Raw genomic sequence first — 20,175 nt, 5'->3', positions numbered from 1 at the left:
GGAGTTACCCCGCGCTCGGCACCGGAATCCGGGAGGACGGTTCTTCCCCCGTGTCCTGGCGTGTGCTCTCACGCGCCGTGCTCTCGCCGGCCCCGGCTCCTTGTGGATGGTCCCCGTCCCCGCAGAGCCCAGTGCCCGCCTGGCGATGCTTCCCGGGACAGAAAAGGAGCGTAAAGGGAAAAAACTCATGGGTTGAGATAAAGAGAATTTAATAGAACAGTAACAGAAGAGAATAACAACAATAATAATGGGAAAAGAATACAAAGGAAAGCGGTACACCACCAGTCGCTCTCACCACCCGGTGATGGGTTGCCCAGCCCGTCCTGAGCAGTGATGGGGGGGGATCCCGTCCCCCGGCCAACCCCCATTTCTACACCGAGGTGTGTCTGTGGTGTGGAATGTCCCGTTGGCGGCTTGTCCTGTGGGTGTTCCCTCTCAGCCCCTGGGGGGAGCTGAAAAAGTTCAGGACTTAATATAAGCATTACTTAGCAACAACTAAAACAATGTATGTCACAGAATCACACACTGGTTCGGGTTGGAAGGGACCTTAAAGCCCACCCAGTGCCACCCCCTGCCCTGGGCAGGGACACCTCCCACCAGCCCAGGTTGCTCCAAGCCCCGTCCAACTTGGCCTTGAACCCCCCCAGGGATGGGGCAGCCACAGCTGCTCTGGGCATTCTCATACTAAATCCAACACGCAGGAAGAAAATTAACTCTATCCCAGCTGAAACCAGGACAGCAACAGAGACCTGAAAAGTTTCATTTTTCAGAATCGGTAGGAAATGGCAGCATTTCAAGGAAATCCCTTCTGCTGGGCAAAGGCGGCTGCCCCGTCCGGCTCTGCTTGCTGCTCCGTGGCCCTGGCAGGGCTGGACGTGCCGTATCTCAGTGCCAGCGGGGATTTTGGACGTGGGCAGGCTAACGGGCCGGTGTGGCACCACAGGCAGGTGCCGATGGCAGGTAACGTCAGGCAGGGCGTCCCAGCAGGGTCTCCGGTGAAGAACTTGCTGTTCTCCAGGAGGTGAATTGCGAGCAGTTTGCATCCATCCGCAGGGAAGTGGAGCTGCTCCTTCGCCGGGCGCTGGATTTACGAGTTGGGGTTACAGCATAGTAACGTAAATGTGTAATTTCCTGAGTTGCAGTCGTTCTAATTAAATTCATTTGCAAATTCTGCCTGTTTGCCTTTTTCCCTTGACTTTGTTTCCTCGCGGACCAAAACCCCAACATCCCCAGCGGGTCGCGGGGGCGCTGGGGGGCCCGGGGGGGTGGATGGGAGCGGGGCCATGCCGGGGGGACGGCGGCGCGGCTGGGGATGCCGGTGAAGGGGTTCGCGTTCCCCGTAGGAGCGGGTTGAAACGCTGCATCAGGCGTGTGTATCACCAAAACAATAAAAGCATTGCGAAGGCGACCCGGGATCCGTTCCCCGCTTGGCGTGTTAGCGGCAGCTCCTCCCCCCGCGCAAGGCCAGGCGACTGAATTCATCCCCCGGGATTTGGCGTTAAAACGTGTTTGCTGCCAGCTGACAAAAGAGTCAAGCTCGGATTTATTACACCGGCACCTGCAGTAAAAAATGACAGATGATGAAAATGTATTTAATTATCATTCAGCGCCACATCTCTGTCTGCTCCAGCCGCGGTGCTGCAGCTGTTGGCACACACTTTATTTTAAAGTCAATGTGCTTATCTGGAGAAGAGCCCGAGCGCTGGGTAAATTGGCCGGGGGGGAGCGGGGCCGGCCGCAGCTGAGCAAACGCAGATTTGCGCTGACACGCGCTCGACTTCCTCGCCTCCTCCGCCACACTTCCCGGAAACTTCCCGCTCCCTTGGGAAAGGCGTGTCCCAGCCCAAACCGGTGATTCCCGTGGGCGCTGGGCAGCCCCGGGCAGGGTGGGATGTGCTTCCCTCCCCATCGCCATCACCATCACCATCATCTCCATTGCCATCTCCGCCATCGCCATCTCCATTGCCATCTCCATCTCCATTGCCATCTCCATCTCCATTGCCAATCTCCATCATCGCCACCGCTGTTCAACGGGGCACCGGCCGCAGCGACCGTGGCAGCGCACAAGCAGATGTAATTAAACAACCACACGGCAATAATCGGCTGCGGTTGCTGGCGGGGGGAGACGCGTCTCAAAGGCGGCTGCGGTTTGCAGCAAGGTCAGGGGAGACAGCGCGCGCGTTCCTGCAGCGGAGCGCGGATACGGCCCCCTTCCAAGTGACAGTCCCCCGGTGTTCCCTGTTCCTGCCGTAGCACGAGGCTGCGCACAGCACTGGGGAGCTTCAGCGTGTGCCGAGTGTGCACATTATGAGTTACATCACATTATACTCATATTCTGAGTTACGTATATGAGCCACGTCCATGAGTTACGTATATTTGCACACACGTACACACATCTACAGACACCCAGCTGGCCCACGTGGCTGGAAGTGGCCCAGGTGCGGCTGATCCCCTCCTGTGGCCTCTCCCAGCTGCGGTCAATGGGAGCTGACGAGGGGCAATGGGACAAGCCCAGCCCCTGCCCGGGGCTGAGCTCGCTTTGCCGGAGCGTTCCTGCAGATCAGAGCCTGGGGGGCTCCCTCGGCCCCTGCCGTCACCCCTGTGGCTCCCTGGATGCCGGTGAGTGCTCCTGCTCGGGCCAGCCTGCGGCCGTGGCTGGTCTGGGGCAAAAAAAGGCAGCTGAGGGGGTGAGCTGGGGTGTGTTGGCTGGTTTCGGGGCTGCGGGCTCTGCCGTGGGACGGTGGTGGCTGTCGGAGCCCGTGTCGGCAGTGCTGGCCCGCGCAGACCGGTGCTGTGCTCCGCGACTCCCCGTAATGGCAGTGCCGCATCTGTGGAAATTGCCGAGGTAGAAAAATGTTGTTTTCTGTTACTGGGAGCGTAGGAACGTGTTGCGTACACGGGCAGGTGCATAATTCCCTGCCGTTCTCCACAGTTCTTCCAAAAACCCCCAACAAACCCAGGTTTTAATTGGGGGCTGTGTATGTAAAAGGGAGCTCGAGGGAAGGGATCCCCCCCATCCTCTGGCTCCTTCCCCTTCCATCCCCAGGGCTCGGCAGGGGCAGGGGCTGCTCCCGAGGGCTGCGGGTTTGGGGTCTCTGAGGAGCGGTGCCGTCACACTTTATAGGAGGAGAAGTTGCTCTCAGGGCTTCGTTGTCACTTGTGTCTTGTCCTGTGCTCAGCAAATGGCTCAGGGAAAAAGGTTTTTAGGAGAATTAAAATGTCTGAGCCGTGATGGCTTCTGAATAACAGCTTGGGCTTTTTAGACGTGAACTCCAGGAGCTTTGCACCACGTGGAGGAAACCACGGTCGATGAGTAGAGATGGTCAAAGGAATTGGCCAGAAACTGTCAGAAAAACCTGATTTTTTTTGCAACGCTCAAGAGAAGAAACTGAAATATTTTGATCTTGCCAAAACGCTTTTGCCATTGGAGCATTTTCTTTGCTCCAAAATAATGATTTTTAAAAATATTAAGTTGAAAGCAAAAACTAGAAGCGACCTGGAAGAGGGAGGTTTCTTAAATGGCCTTTCACAGGGTGTCCTCGCTTTTGTGTGCGGAACAGGGAGGTGTTTGCTTTGGGGGGCCGTTTTACGTGGCAGGAGCATCTCGCGCACCAAAACTCGTGCTTTTTCGGTGGATGCAGAGGTTCCCCCCAGGGTTTGGCCGGAGGAGCCGGGCAGGTGCCTGGGCTGTGCCGGTTGGGCGCCGCTCTCCATTCGCCACAGTAACACCCAAACTCAAAAGTGGAGCGAGCGGCTGAAAACTGGGGGCTTTTAAGACGCCTTCAAAGCCGGTGGTGTTGGTGTTCTCCCATGTTCGGGGCCGGGCATCGCTCTCCTGCGGCTCCGGGCCAGGAGCCGGGCGGGGAGAGCCTCGGAGCGGGCAGTGAAACGCCGCGGTTTTTAGTATTCATGAAAAATGCTTGTGACAGCCTTACCCCAAGTAATGAGAAGCCACCTGCAGTTCGGAGCAGTACTTGATAATGCCGTAATTAGATTGGAGATGCAAAAAAGCTCATTAAAATTAAATAACATATTTGTCACTGTTTTAAGAGGCGCAGATTGCCTCGAACCATGCTGGTCTCTTGACCTTGAGTATTTTGGTGGAGTCCTCGCTGTCGAGAGCGTGAAAGTAACGCCGGAGCGTCCCGCCGGCGGTCCCGAGGGGGGGCATTTCGGCACACAGTTGCAGGCGCTCGCCTTCCCCCTCGCGTCCTTCGGCGCCGGCTCGTTTTTGCTGCCCTCGCCAAAGGGGACGGCGCTCCCAGCACCTGGAGGTGGCGCAGGGGGACGGATCAGCCCCATGTTGGGGGATGTGGGAGCAATGGGCGGCCGCTCTCGGGGTCCCTGCCTGGCCCCACACGGGCACGGGTCCACTCTGCCCTCCCCCCCGTATCTTTGGTGGCTTCTCGCCTTGCAGTCAGGATCCGTCTCTCGTTCGGGGAGAAGGCGCCTTCCCATCTTCTCAGTGCCTTTTGCTGTCAAATGCGCAAGGAGCTTCCCTGATTCCATGGGTTTGGGGTGACTTCTCCAGCTGCTGCCTGCTGACGGGCTCGGGCAGGCGATGGATTCCCCTCTCCACTCCCGCGCCCTGTTGGAAGACCGGCTGAGAGCTGCTGGTGGGGCAGAGCCGGCGCTGGAGACCCTGCCGTGGGTCTCCAACTCTCCAGAAATCCCCAGAAATCCCGGCGCGTGATGGGGAGCGATGTCGGACGGCGCTGAAACGCCGTGAGCCGGAGGGGTGGGGAGGCAGCGTGGGAGAATCGCTCAACGTGATGGCTCTCCCCGCTGCGAATTGCAACGGCAGATGCGCTCGGGCTGCGGGTTTGTGCAGTGCGGGAACGCAGCCTTCCGGAGACGTTTGTCTCTATCTCTTCAGGTTTTGATGAAATGCAATAAAATGTGTTTTAAATCCCCTTCCTCCCTGCCTGAAAAGGAATGTGCAAAGCCATAACGGCATCTATTAACAAGACTGTAATTTTCCAAAATTAATTTTTAATGAGTAATTTGTCTTGTTTTCAGATGTTTTATACAACACCCATTGTTTAAACCCCATTTGTTTCTCCACAATGTCACCATGAAGGAGACTGGCGTTGGTTCGGGATCTCCGGCTGGAGCATCCGTCGCCGGGGCGGGGGGGACTGCGCCCGCCGGGGAAGGGGGGCTCTGGGGGAAGGCAGAGGCTGCTCTTGACAGAAGGGATTTCCCTTTTTTCCACCCCAAACAGAGCATTCCCCTCGCTCGGGGGTCCCTCCCTCCCCACCGCTGTGGCCACGTGCTGCCTGTCCTCCAGCCCCACCGGCCGGGCGCTTCCTCGCCAGAGCTTTTGTGCGCGGGGAAGAGAATTAAAAACAAAAAGTGGGGTTTTCTTCCTCCTCCGCTCTCATTGTGAGTAATTACACGTAGGTGTCTTGGCGTGGGAGTGTTTGCAGATACTCCGTGTTTTCGGCGTGCGGGGATTCTCCCTCGGTGGCAGCCGCGTCGTGAGCGGCACCAAAGGCACCGCGTCTGCTCGGCCGGGGCCGGAACCGTCTCTTTAAGTTGGGGGTTGGTTGGTTGGTTTGTTTGTTTGTTTGTTTTCTTGTTTGGGAATGGGGGGGAGGAGGGAAAGGCGAGTGTCCCTGAGTTTCTGAGGAAAGAGCATCCCTGCAGGATCACCGCCCATTGCCGTCTCAGCGTGACTGCTGGTGCCTTACAGACAAACTTCGTTCTTTTTATAATACTTTTGTTCCCCCCTCAGGAATGATGGCCGAAGGGCTAAGCATCGGCCGCCAGCAGCTTGTGCTGCTTCGCAGCTGGGCTCACTGCTTGCTTTTGCTTATTGCCCGTCATGTCAATGTTTTTTTTTTTTTTTTTTCTTCCTGGCACCGAAAGCAAATTTTTTATTTATTTATTAATTTTTTTTCAGAGCTTGTTCTGACTAATCTTGATGAAAGAGCAAAAATTCATTATTAGAGAGAAATAGCTGATGCTAGGCTGGTGTTCCCCGGGAGGGTGAGTAAATACTGGGGGAACTTCTGTAGGGAAATTCCTGCCAAACCCGGCTCGTGCTGGGTGCACCGAGCTGCCAGCCCCCCCACAGCCCGCTCCACGCAGCACCCTGTGCCCGCCACAGCCCGAGGGTCCCCCCCGGCACCCAGCAGCGGTGCAGGGTCCCCAAAACCAGCACGAGACCCCGCGATGGGCAGAGCTGAACCGTGGAAAAATAAGAAAAAACAAGGTGTTCTCACAGGTTGAGGCCGGACCCCCCCCCCCCCCCCTTCCCCTCTCGGGCTGGGATCTTGGTTATTAGCGGAATAACCTCGTCCATCACCCAGGCGAGGGAGGTGGGAGCGAAGGGGTCCCGCCGTCGATGACGAGTGTTTCCGGGTGAAACGGAGAGCGCGGTTCCCGTTGTGCCGTCGCTCCGTCTCGCTTGGGCTCCCGCTCGGAGCCAGGCGGGTCCTTTGAGCAAATCTCCGGCAGCTTCAGAGGGAGAGAAACCACCCCAAAACCCATTTCTCCTCTGTGGTTGTGCTGAGGAATCTGCTGGAAGAGTAAACCCTGGGTAAACATCCTCAATTTGCTGCCTCCTGAAATGGAGCAGCTTTTAGAGTTTCAAGCCACAATTTGTATTCAAATGAAGGTCATTTGAAAGGTGTAACATAGTAAACAGCCATTATTTCATTTTGATAGTGGTACTAAAATTATAGTGTTGGTTGAATTATTTTAGTATAGGACCATTACCATCTCCCTAAAACACTTATAGGGATTTTTATATCAGTGCTGCAGTCCTGAAATTAGAGGAAAATTAAAAATCACACGGCTGTGGTAGGGAAGTAATTTTTTTGCGAGCATGCCTTCGTTTTATTGTGCATTCTCCTTCCCTCGCTTCCCTGCCAAAGGAGAGAGGCACGTCTTCTGTCGGGGGCCGCTGCTGACAGATTGCTGCTGTTGCCGGTCCTTTCCGTCTACTGCCATGAGCCGCTTCGGCTCCAGCTGGGAATTGCTCCGGAGCAGCATCCTCACCTGGCTCCATGCTCCCGGCGCCTTCCTGGGGCTGCGCTGCTCCTGGCTGGAGAGTAACGCGTCTGTCATCAGCGACACCTCAACAGAGATCGGGCTGCACGGGAAAAAGCGTTGTGCAAAAAAAAAATAAAAAAAAAAAAATAAAAAAACCAAACCAGATGGAAAAACGGACGGCAAAATGCTGCAGGGTCGCCCTGGGGAGCTGCTGCAGGAACCTGCCGTGTTTCAAGCCTCCCGCTCCGAGGGTGGAAGCGTCCCTTGCCGGTGCCTCCAACCGCGCGGCGTTTCCCTGGTACCTTCCGCCTCCAGCCCACCTGCGGCGGTGCCCAGCGTGCTCCTGCCGTGGCAGAGGCGGGTCGGTGCTGCCGGCGCTCTCCCGTCACCCGCAGTCGTGCCGAGCCTCCGGCACCGTGGTCCCTGGGACAGACCCTCTCCTGGCTGCGGGGGGCAGGGGCTTCGCCTTCTAGTTGTGTCCAGCCCAAGGTTTGGTGTGACCTCGGCGTCAGCGCTGCCCCAAGGCCGAGCGCGTCGACACACACCGTCACTCTCCAAAATGTACTTATTTACACTAAATTTGAAGTACATACAAGGGAGGAACAGCCCGAGTGACGCACTACGCGCAGTGATAAATCAGCGGCTCTAACGGAGGCAGGGAGCTGGCATCGCCTTGGGTAACCCCCCGAAAATGTCGGTGCCCAGCCGCAGCCGGCAGGGTCCGGCACTTCCACCGTGCCGGGGCTGTGAGTGTGGGAGGTGCTCGGGGGAAGCAGGATGGATCTGTCTCCCGACTCAAATCCCCAAGAACGAATTTCCGTGTGAGAGCAGCCGGGGGGATCGCGCCCCCATAACGATGCGACTGTGCTGCAGTGAGCCCTGATGAATACGCCAGACGCCTCCAGGTGACCAACGACGGGTCGGGATGTTTGGGGGATGGAAGGGCATTGAGATAACCTTGGCGACAAGCTGAAGACCTAAGAAAAACAGCTGCATTTCCAGTGTGGGAGCCGGCCTGCGTGGTTTGACCTCTGTGGCGTGCTGTCTGCGTCGACCGCTGGTTGTCCCCCTTGGTCGGGCACCCAGCGCTCCCCACACCCCGCCGGGCCTTCAGGGCTCACCCTGCGGAACGGAGGGACGACACCAGTTTGCCACGAGTCAGGGCTTTCACGAGCCACCTGTAGAATTTAGTTGCTTTGGTTGGTTGGGTTTTTTTTCCCCCCAATAAAAGAAGGTGCCATGGTATCACCTGACTTCAGCGCTCTTTGCCAGCGTGCTACGTTTAAAAAATACTCATGTAGGGGAGTAGATACACACTTGAAGTCTCTCTGCATTTATTTCCTTTTAGGAATAGATGTAATAAAAGCTCGAGTTAATAGAATGACAGTAATTTCCCCCATCAGGGCCACCGGGTGAGGGCGGCTGGACGGAGCCCGGCCGTTATGGCTGCCATTAGGTGGAAGGGTTGATGCACAACGGGCCGTGCACGAGCAGGGGCTGCCAGACGTGAACGAAATCTTAATCGTGAAATTCCCGTAGATTATTATAGCTGCCTTCATTAACATTTTCACACTCGGCTGGCTAACAAATGAGGAGAAGGGCTTTCGGTACCGCTGGATTTATAAGGCTCTGAATCCGCCCCGTACCTCGGTGTGTGCCAGCGGGCTGCGCCCTCGCCCTGTGCTGCGCTCCTGCTGGAGGAGAAGGGGTCGCCTGCTTTTTATGAAGGGGAAAAATAGCAGGTGTTTTGTGAGTAATTTTAGTGAAAATCTTTATTGGCGATAAGGTGGTTCTCAATAAAATGAAGGAATATCTTGCAAAAAAAAAAAAAAAAATTCCCCTTAATTTATAGTTCCTCCAAGAATTTAAGATGTGAAATTTCTAGTTTCTAGCTGCATCTTTGGCAAAACTCAGATTGATTGGGTTTTGATCTGGTTTTTATGGTGGTTTGATCTGATAGTGCTTAAACTCCGGGGTGTTTTAGTTGCGTGAGGAGGATGCCAGTGTATGTCCACTGGGAAAGAGCATAAACTCTTAAACCTTGGAAGTTTTGCTGCTTTTGCAGTACCAAAGCTGACGGAAATGATGCGCTGGCCATGGAAGGTGTTGGCCATGGAAGGCCATCGCGTCACGTTGCAGGTGAAGGACATGCCTCGCGTCTCTTCCCCAGCCTGGCCGTGCTCCTGCTCACAGCTCTGCTGCTGGAGCACTCCACGCCGACAGCGTGAAGATACGTTTTCATGGTGAAATTGTGGGGCTCTCAAACACAGAGCGATGGCGGGGTGGACGGTCCCCGTCCTTGGGTGAAGGATGCTCTTGTAGAGCCGCTCCTCAAGAGGCTTCAAATGGGGGGGGGAACCTGCAGCGGGGTTGGGATGCCCTCGGAGATGAGCATAGCAACCTGTTCCATATTTATTATGGGCAACAATTTGACTAAGGGAGAATTTAGATTAATAACATTCAGCCTGGAGAAGTAATTTCCTTTGAGAAAGCGATTTACATGCACTCTGCCAAAAAGAGCCGTCACCGCGCGCTCTCGTCGTGTCAGCTCCAATAATGAAGTTGGAAATAACATGGGAGGTTAATAGGTCCTACTTATCTCCTTAGCGCCGGAAAGGAAGATTTACAGTGCGGAGCCTGGTTTGCATATTTCCATTGGAAATGGAAAGGTTTTTCCCAGCCGAGATTGATGAGGGGTTGCGGTTACAGGGTGTCTGCTCTGCCGCTGCTCGCGGCTGAGGCTGCAAACCTGAAACCTCCATCCCGGGGGACGCGCTCCTGCCGGAGGGAGCCGCCTTTCCCGGGTCACTGGCCGGGGACGTATTTAGATGACTGTGCCGCCCTTCTAGCGATAATTATTTTTACCCGTGTCTGTCCCCTCTCAGCCTGGAAGTCCATCCCGACGTGGCTACCAGGCGGTGGCTGGGAGCTGGGCTGCAGCCGGGCGGGTTTTCCCGGGAGCCACCCGTGGCGTGCGAACGGGGAGGTCATCGGGAGATGCGGCGGGAGGCGGCGGCGTTGGGGACCGTGGAGGACGCCTGCGTCGCCTCTCGGGCTGCCGCTTGCGCGAGGCCGTCCCCTGGGCAGGCGTTGGTGTGGTTTGTCCTGTCTCAGCCCCGGGGGGGGACGGACGCCACGGTCCCGGGGCTGGGAGCTGCCGGGCTGTGCTGGTGCCTTAGCCGGGACCTGTTCCCTTAATTAGAAATAGTAATGACCTTGTCATCACTGGCGAGGACGCTGCTGCCTTGGCTTTCGGCGAGGCTGGAAATAGCTGGAGCCGCCCCTGTAATTGCACCTTTCCCCCCCCTTTCCTCCGCGCTTACGTGCGGCGGGAGGGGCGATGCGCGGGCGCCGGAGCCCTGTCACTTCAAATTACTCTTATTAAATTCCCGAAGGACCCGTGGCACGTTATGGGCTATCGCGGGAGCTATTTCGTTTGGAACAGCAGAGCTATCTGTGAGTTACAGGAGTACAGAAACGCTCTCCAGTTCCGCTGCTGCTCTCCTCCCCTCCCTTTGCGCTTCAGAAAATAGCTTTCGAACCGCTCTTCTCTCCCGGCAGGTTTAGGTTTGGGTCCTTGGCAGGTTGTTGGGCTCTTCCTTACTGGGAGTGAAAGAAACTTTAAAAAATAATTCCCTCTTGATAATTTAAGTCACATAGTGCACTGAAGCCTGGTTAAAAGAATAACTCTAAAAGGGATAGAATTTTTAATAAACGTTCTGTCTAGCATAAACCGTAAAATATTCATTTAAAGTCGGTTATTTCGCATAACTAAGTGCAAGAAGAATTAACTTTCTGAACAGCTTAAGGTACAATTCAGTAATAACCTGAGCCATTTAATGAATGAAATATTTAACATAATTTGCATAAGTGATGGGATATGGAGTATAACAAATGTAACTCCGAGTGGGAGAGGAAAACCGGGAGGAACAAACAGAAAGAGTGGTCAGACACTGGAACAGGCTGCCCAGGGAGGTGGTGGAGTCACCATCCCTGGATGTGTTTAAGACTCGTTTAGATGTGGTGTTAAGGGATATGGTGTAAGGGAGAACTTTGTAGAGTGCAGATGATGGTTGGACTCGATGATCCCAAGGGTCTTTTCCAACCTAAATGATTCTATGAATTCCCCAGTGTGGAGGCAGGCGGCCGCCCTGTGCTGCGGGATGGGGATGGAGCTGAGCCTGGGGACCGTCGTGTGGGCAGCGCGGGAGGATGGACCCGTCTGCGAGGGGGGTCTGGACACATCGGCCGGGGCAGCCCCCAGCCGTGGGCGGGCGAGGAGCAGGGACTCCTGTGCCTGACTTCCCCGGGGGGCATTTCCCTGCTGCTGAGTGCTGTGTATCCACAAATAACGCGGCCTCTCCCCATCGGCTCCTCTCGCAGTGCCTGTCTCCAGGGTGGGGGTTGGGGAAGAGGTGCTTTTTCCTCCCCATCTTTGACTTTCCTGCGTGAACCAAGCGAATGGATGCGCCGTCTGCGGACCATGGCGGGAGCAGGCGCAGCCGAGGTTTTCATTCAGGCAGCACAGAGCGGGGCGAGCATCGCTTCTTCGCTTCTGCTGCTTCTGCTCCTGAAAACTCCCAGTGCCACGAAACACTCTTTTTTTTTTTTTTTTTTTAAATTTTTTTTTATTATTATGTTTTTAAATCAAAAGGTATTTTAAGTGACTGCAAGAAGCTGGAACATCTCCATGTGCCGGTGACTCCTCTTGGCATCATGACACCCGTTGTGGTGGCACGAGCCCTCCCGGGCGCTGCTCGGTTCCAGAACGTGCCGGGGGCTGTGACCGCAGCCGGGTCGGTCCCACACAAAGCCCGTCCTTGGGCCAGGGCTCCCTCGGGACCCCCCAGCTGGTCATGGCGGGCATTTGGCCAAGCCGCCCCGGGGGATGCTGAGCGTGCGGGCATCCCTCAGCTGGCACCGCCTCAGCGCGGTCGCAAGGTAAATTGGGGCCAATTAAGGCAGTGAAAAACCCAGGAAAGGAAAATAAGAGGTAAACCTTGATGCTTTCCCCCATAAAAGTAGAGAGCGCTTTAGCAGGCATGAGGTGACCAAGCAATTTGCTCTCAGCAGGTCGCTGCGGGAGGAGGTCGTTGCTAATCTAGGCGTGCCCAGAAATGGCAGTTCACGATCAAAAGAGTGGCAGGGTTGGATTTCTCAATCATGCCCAATTAATATGGGACTTTCAGTTAGTTTTCCCTAACTTAAGGGCATTTTAATGAATTAAACTCGATTTCTCCTTCTCTGCAAGCGGCCATCCTTCTGGAAACTGTATATTTGAAATCGGGCGTCCCGGGGAGCGTGGGTGCGTGTACCCGTCTCTCTCCGTGTCTCCGTCTCGTGGGTGGGCCGGGGTGGCCGCCCGGTGCCTGACCCTGGGGAGCACAGGGACACCGTGCGGCACGTGGTGACCCAGGTGCGGCCGCACCATTGGCTCGCCCAAGGGCTCTATGATCTTTCATTACTTTCTCCCCCCGCTTTTGGACTTCCCTCTCCCCCCGGCACAGAGGTGCCTGTCGTGCTGCGTGCCCCCCTGCTCCCCTGATCTCCAGCCGCCCGGAGGTGATGCCATTAGCGCAGCCCCTCATGAATAGTGCGTCTTTCTCTTCCAATCCCCATTACTTTGCCTTTTCCCCCCCCCTTTTTTTCCAGCCACGCGCTGTGTTTCTGTCGTGTTGGTCACTTGCCCGGTTTGCAGCGCGTTGAGGTCTCTCGGCTGGTTTTCCAGCCTGTCTGATCCGCGCTCGTAAATGCCTTTTGTCATATTCGCATGCTGCCTCCTCACTGCTCACCTTCCGGGTCGGTGGTAAACGTCAGGCAATAAAGGACACGGGCTGAAGCCTAAATATAAAAGGAGATAGACGGGGAATCCCCTTCTAGCTGGGGGTGCAGGGCTCCTTCATGTCAAAGCTGACTCTGGAGAATTTTAAATGCTAAAAGATAGAGAAGAACGGAATAATTCTGGAATGCGTCCCTTTCTTTGTTAAACAATACTATTTATTTAAAAAAGGCATATATTTTTAAATAAGTTAAGAACTGAGCGCACTGTTGGGGGCGTGAAATACAGATGCGGATGAGTACTCGAGGGCCCTGCTCGGCGGCTGGATCTGGACTACCTTAAGAGAGGGAGGGTTGTTTTCATCCCTGCTGTCCATCTGCCTTGACAGCGCCTTAAAGTCAATATTACCCTAAAAACCTTCTGCTTTCATAACAGGCCGTTTTGTTTGTGTTGAAAACGCTTTGTTTGATTTCCGGAGCCATTCATTACAGGATCAAGGCTTCAAATTGGAGCCAATTAGGTCTAAGAGTTGCTTTTAGAAAGCTTTTTTTCCAAACGCCAAGTGCTTGAAGGTTAGGGCTCGGCGCGCTGAGCACCCAGCCCCGCCGCGGTGTCGGGTACCAGCGGCATCCCCGCGCCGGGGCTGCATCCCGGCGGGAGCTGCTGGCTGCAGTCGCGCTGGGTACCGTGGCTCGCCCCTTTTCTATATTTAGTAAGAAATGCATCAGCATCCCTTTTCCTCCCTGAATTCCCTCTGGGGATGCAGCTAGTAAATAGCTGTTGCACTAAAAATAACACCTGCAGCAGCCCCTGGCAGCCTGTTCCCTTCCCTGGCTGAACACGGACCCAAAGGGCTCCCACTCCGGGAGCAGATGTTTGTCTTTAGGATTATTTTTATTTAAAAAAAGAAAAGAAGCAGAAATCAACCACTTAAAAACGTAAAGACCATGAAACTGTCTGTAACACTTAACCTTTGGAAAACATTATTAGTGCTATCAGCCGTCTCCTCTCCGTTGGATGAAGGCGGAGGCAGCCCGGCACCGCCTGCGGTGACTTTACGGCCGGCACTGGCAGCCCAGAGGTGACCCGGGATTTGCGCCGGCAGCGCCCCGGAGCACGCGGCCCCGAAACACGGGCATCGGCCCTGCTCTTACACCAGCCGACTGGTCGGCTCCTTTCCAAGGAGAACGGCAGGAAATCCTGGGCAGTTTGCTGCCCTGGTGCTGCTCAGAATTGCAAACGGCTTTTATTACACAAAAAATGTCCTTTTTTTTTTTTCTCTCCCCCCCCTTTTTTTTTTGTTGTCCTTTTTTTCTTAAATGTTTTCTCAAAAGTGAGGAATGAGTAACATCTCAGAAGTCTGAAAATACCTTGCAAAGAATTTATGGTTGCCTGGTGCCACTCTGGGTTTAGGTGGTTTACTTTGTTCAATATCCCGAATAATTCCGGGTGGGTGGGTGAGTTGCCAGTGGATGGAAACCAGCTGGTGACAGCAGCAACTTCTGGGGGGTCAGAGCTGCTGCCGTGCCCTGGATTAATAGTCGTGTCTAGGCACGTCCCTAGAGCAGGAGCGTTGCCCCTTTCCCGCCCCAGGCAGGAGGGAGGACGGTTCCATGGCAGCCGTCAGTGAGTTGTGCGGGAGCCGATCCCATCCGTTACTGCCTGAGCTGCTTCCAGAAGCTTGACCTGTCGTTCCCATTTCTGCCAAGAATCCACCCATTTACTGAGGGAGATCTGGAGGAAAAACAAACAAACAAACGAAAAGCCCACCAAAACATACAAGGGCTACCAAGATGCTGAGGGGACTGGAACCCCTCTCTGATGAAGAAAGGCTGAGGGATTTGGGTCTCTTCAGTCTGGAAAAAAGACGACTGAGGGGGATCTTATCAACGCTGATAAATACTTCGAGGGTGGGTGTCAGGAGGACGGGGCCAGGCTCTTCTCAGTGGTGCCCGGGGACAGGACAAGAGGTGACGGGCACAAACTGGGACATGGGAAGTTCCATCTCAACACGAGGAGGAACTTCTTTGCTGTGGGGGTGGCAGAGCCCTGGCACAGGCTGCCCAGAGAGGTGGGGGAGTCTCCGTCTCTGGAGACATCCCAACCCCGCCTGGATGCGTTCCTGTGCCACCTGCTCTGGGTGACCCTGCTCTGGCAGGGGGTTGGACAGGATGATCTCCAGAGGGCCCTGCCAACCCCAACCACTCTGGGATTCTGTGAACCAACCAACCCACCATCACGGGCTGGGAACTGGGAATTGCAGCTGGGTTCCAGCACTCATTTTTCATGGTTGTGGTTTTTTTGTTTCTTTTCTTTTTTTTTTCTTTCCAAACCTCAAGTAACAGTTAAAAGGAGGAGGAAGAACTTAACGAGCCATGAACACTTAAAATGAGGAAAGAGCGCCTGGCGCTTAGATTTACAACACAAATGGCTCGGCTCTTAGCTTAGCCTGGGAACACACCTCTACTTTCTACTGTGTTTTGGTTTTTCTTTTTTCCCTTCTTTGGTTTTTCTTTTATCCCGGTGGGAAGGGCCGGGGGATGCTGCATCCCTCCCTCCCGGCGCTGAGGCTCCATCCTGCCCAGTGGAAGGAAGACATATTTCTTAATTGGTCGTTTAATAGGATCATTTATAATGTTTTAGGTAATAATACCAATATTTTCAAAAGGTATTTTTTATCCTGTTGACACCCCAGGTTTTCTTTGAGGTTTATTTGGATTAATTGGGCGGGTGTTTGGGGAAGAGAACAAATACCTGCTGGTGTTTGATTTTGCTCGCACAGCTGTGTGATGAAGAGAAATGGCAGCAGAAGGCCTTAAACTCCACTATATTGCCTCTGGGGAGATCTCTGAGGGGTTGTTGAGTCCTAGAAGCAGAATTTCAGAGCCTTGTCACTGCAGTTGACCGGGGGGGTCTCGGGTCCCAGCATCGGGGTGACCCAATGAGGCTTTAACGAGCAAACGGGCACCGCGTTGCGCATCTCTGAAGGCTGCGTGGCGGGGAGGTCTCGGGCTCTGCTAATAGCTCTGTGGCCTGTGAGTAATGAGTAATTAATTTGTACTAGCATTTGAATAATGCTTTTTCTGGCCACCTCTACTTGTTTACTCCTATATTTGACGTCTGTCCGTTTTACATTTAGAATCCCTTTTATTTTAAGGGCTTAATACAAGATTACGGGCTCTTGCCGCAGACTGGCACCTGGCGATGCCGTGGATGCGCCTCGAGGAGGGAGAGCCGAAGCCATCGGTCTCCCACGGGCCCCCTTCTCTTGGCATCTCGAACGCTTAGTAGAGCTCCGGGGAACTGTGTCAGTGCGCGGCTTCCTTTCAAACGCGCCTCGTGACCTCTCGCCAGCCGCCCCGCGCTCAGTACGGGGCTGGGGCTGCTCTCGGGCTCCAGGCTGGATCGGTGCGATCTTATCTGTTCACTAGCACGAAACGTTAAAAATTGTGATAGGATTGATAATAACGAGTAGTTTTGGCAATTTTTTTTTTTTTGAGATTAGATGCTGTTTGCGCCATGAGACGGGGGTGCCTGTGCGATATTTCCAGAGCACCTCAGAGAGCTGGGAGAGCCTTCAGTGCGAACGATACAGAAGGAATAAAACCATTAACTAGTGACTGAAGGTAAAGCAACGCCTTTATTTAGCTAGATCTGCAGGAGCAGAGAGATCCGGGCGCTTGGAGGGCAGGAGGGGGATACGTGAAGCACGGAAGCAGCGGCATCCAGGACTCCATTTTACGCTCATTAAGATTCGGGGACTGAGTTCGTGGCAGGGCAGCGCCGCTGGAGCCCAGGCAGTAGAATGTACCGGTTACTGCTATTTCCAGATTTCCGGGCTCTGGGTCTGACCAGCATCGTCATTCGAACACAGCTTTTATCATGATTTAATATGTATCTTTTCAGAAGGATTTTAATTCCCTGTTTGAAATAAGAAAACGCCATAAATCAGAGACAGAATCTTTTAACATTTACAGTTTTAAATGAATTCCTGTTGAGAGTCTCTTAAGCCAGATTTATATCTGATTCTGCATTGAACTGTGTCGTTATGTGGGACTGAAAAACTCTTACAAAATTAGGCATAATGCAAAAACATGCTGAAAAGACAGTTCTGCAGGAATGTGGAACGTTATTATGTTAGAGAATATTGGAGTGAGGAATATGCAGAAAGGGACAATTACCGTGGATATTTTCCTTTTAATGAACCTTGCACAGTTCTTTGGTGGAAGGGTTTGCTGCTGTCGCCGTGCAGGAAAAAGCAAATTGAGAAAGCGCCGGTATTTTCACCTCCTCTGGCGTTTCGGTGAAGCGAAGAGCAGGACTCTGTGCCACCGCGCGGTGGGGAGGACGAGCCGGGCTGGAGGGGGAGGCAAAGGCCACCAGCCGGGTTTGAGGGACCGCACCGCAGGCTCGTTAGCGAGGCCACTGTCTTCCCAATCCGCGCGGTGGGTGCCTGGTCTCGTCCGGGACGAGAGCTGGGGCCAGCGGGGTGTTGCTTGGGCGCAGCATCCCGGCGGCGGCATCCTCCGAGCCCGGCGCCGCCGGCTGCGGGTTAAGGTAGAGAATTAAAACTGCAGGTGCCAAGGACAGTACCCTGCTCTAGCTAGGGCTGTGCATTTCGTGTCCCGTTTTACTCTTGAGACCCAAAAGGAGGACATCTCTGTAGGATCCCAGGCAAACCATCCTAGCAGCAGGTTGCAAATAAACAAAACCCAAGGTTTTTCCCCCCAGATGTTTTCCTAAGACCAGCAGGCCAGTCTCTTACAGCTTAAAATCCACCGGGATCCTTCGGCCCCCTTGTTTACCAGGGCTGGAGGTGTTGGGCTTGGCCAGTCTTGATTGGAGTTATGGAATTGCCTTTCACAGAGGAAAAAAAACCCCTATATATAGCATTACAGTGGTATGTTTTATGTAGAGATCCCTTGTGTTTCTCCCCCATGTGTGAAGTTTTGGCTGGGCTCGGTGGGAGGCTGCCAGAAAAAACATGAAGTGGTTCAATGGCAAAATGATTTGGGGCCTTTTCTCTCTCTGTGTTTTTTCTCCAATTTTATAGGTAAAGGGTGCCCTTTGACTCTGCGTTCAGCGGGGCTCGGTGTCTCGCGCTGCCCGCAAAGGGAGGGTCATGGAAGGGGACCTGCCCTGTCCCCCTGTGATGCCCCAAAACACGGTTGGGGTTTGCCGGTCGGTGGAGGAGAGCTGCAGAAAACGAGACGTTCCCCCTCATTTCTGTGGGAGTCGGGAGCAGGGTGGCATCTCCCGGTGGTGCACGGGGACACTCCTCAGCATCTACAAGCCCTGGGACTGTTCAAGTTATGTAAAATAATTGAGGTTTTTATTATTATGCGGTAACTAATGCATCGTAGCTACCTGTGTCTTGCTGAATTGTCTTTGTTTATCCCACTGCGTATTTGAGACTCTCAGGCCACTGAAGCGAAGTCCCGCTGGCGGTACCAAAGCTGATGGCGACAGCAAGACGACGGTTCAGGTGTTCCTTTAAATCACAGGGTTTAGCCCAAGGTCATTTAAAAGAAAGTATAATAATAATAATAAAATAATCATGTAATGATCTGTGGGTATTTTCCAGTAAGTAAAGATTGGGCATTATTTAATATCACTCCGTTTTACTGACTATCCCTCAGTTCGGGACTTAAATGGAAGATAAAATCTATCCTAATCCCATTAGGCCCTGGCTTTGCTAATACTGGCCACTAACGGTACTTCTGAGCCAAGCGGTTCAGGACAGGCATCGCTAAGTGTGTTTGTGCAGAATTATGGTCTGGCTCTTATAAAGACCCGTTGCGTATTTAAGGTTGCTATTTTCCATGTGTATCTGGCAGGTGAAATTGCTGAGCAGATCTCGTTTAACTCCGGTGTCTGTTTCACAGATTGGGGTTTTTTTCTTCTCGCTTTTCATGTGTTTTAGAGAAAATTATTTTTTTGTCTTAATCTAATTTCTTCATAACAGGTTTAGCCTTGAAAAGAAAGCATTTAAGTTGCCCACTTGGTACTTTAGAGAAGTTTAGGAGTGAGAAGGGCTAGCCGCTTTGAGCACTGGCTGATTTGAGTGGGGAGAGGAGCCGGGGTGCAACTGGGCTGAGCCGTACAGACCCGTACAGCTCCAGCCGCGATTTCCTTCTAGTAACAAACCGTCTCCAGCAACTTCTCAAATTAAGATTTTAATGAAAAGCATAGTAGAGCGGGCTGAAGGCTTACGTGTGCTGGAAGAAGATCTATGAATGCTGTCTAAATGGGATCGTGTAAAATAATCATTAATTATTAATTAGCCGCAGAGAGAGTCTGAATTTGCTGGGATGTAGGAAAGTGGTTGTTAAGCGGGGATGCTGCAGGGCACCTTTGACTGCAGAGATCAAGCTTTCCATTTCCATGAAGTCTCCCTGGAAGCGTTTAGGCTTGGCTGTGGGCGATGTTGGCCACCCCTCTGTTGGCCACCCCCTTCCCGCTGGTTGCTTTCCCGTTGGTTGGTTGGTTTCCCGTCGGTTGCTCTTTGTCCTTTTGCACTCTTGTCTCTTTCCAGAAGTTTTCTTTGGGAACGCGTCTGGGCTCGTTTGAAGCGGTGTTTTCCGTTGTGCTGAGGCTGCCGTTGGTTTTGCTCTTTTACCCGTTTAACTTTGGGAGTTAAACCGAGCCCCCAGGTGCTGGGACTCAGGGGCCGCCCCTTTCGGCGGTGCCCCGGGTGCGCTCTGCCCCGGCGCCGCTGCGAGATGCCTTCACAGCCGGGCGACTCGAGCCGCTATCGGAGCTCCAGATTCCTAAATGTCATCCTATAATGTCTAATTAAGGTTGCAGTTTGAAGACATCATGTACTTTAATTGAAAACTGTAAGAGTAATCTATTCCATTTTTTTCCGTTAAATTAATAGCGTGGACCTTTAGCAGATGGTTAGCGAGACGCTGTTATTAACCAAAACATCCCAGCGCCTGCAACCCAGCCGCTTGTCACCGTGCACAACGCGGAGGAACAAGACGTACATCTCCCCGACCAAATGCACTTTCCACTCGGTGCCTTTATTCTCCTGCGGTGCCAATTAGCGGTCCCTGGGCTGCCGTTGCGCCTCTTTTGCAAGATTTAAACTCTGCAGAGGAGTTTTCTGCCGGGAGGCGGGGGAAGGGGCTGGCAGCAGCCAGCGGGCTGCGGGTCATCTTTGTTCCCTGGCACAGCAAGAGATACTTTGGGCCCCCAAAACTGTGGATTTTTTCATCTGTCAGGGTAATAGAGCAAGCGGTCTGGCTGAAGCCATTTACAGATGTTTTCACGGCTATAAATAATGCCTGTGCTGTGTGTGAGTGTGCGCTGCGTTCATGGGGGTGAGCTCTGCCCCTCCGTCCCCTCCGTCCCCCTGGGGGAGCGTCTCTGGGTCGTGTTCGCCCGTCCCGGGG

At 53.7% G+C, this 20,175-nt stretch overlaps 1 protein-coding gene across 1 annotated transcript in view; it reads left to right on the top strand.

Annotated features, from left to right (window-relative positions):
* The window catches only part of CAMTA1 (calmodulin binding transcription activator 1), a 292,757-nt gene that overhangs the window by 46,891 nt on the left and 225,691 nt on the right, over window positions 1-20,175 (top strand). The gene's annotated exons all lie outside the window — the stretch shown is intronic.

Source organism: Rissa tridactyla, chromosome 16, assembly GCF_028500815.1.
Source record: "Rissa tridactyla isolate bRisTri1 chromosome 16, bRisTri1.patW.cur.20221130, whole genome shotgun sequence".
NCBI lineage: Eukaryota > Metazoa > Chordata > Aves > Charadriiformes > Laridae > Rissa > Rissa tridactyla.
This window is presented reverse-complemented; position numbering and strand designations above follow the sequence as displayed.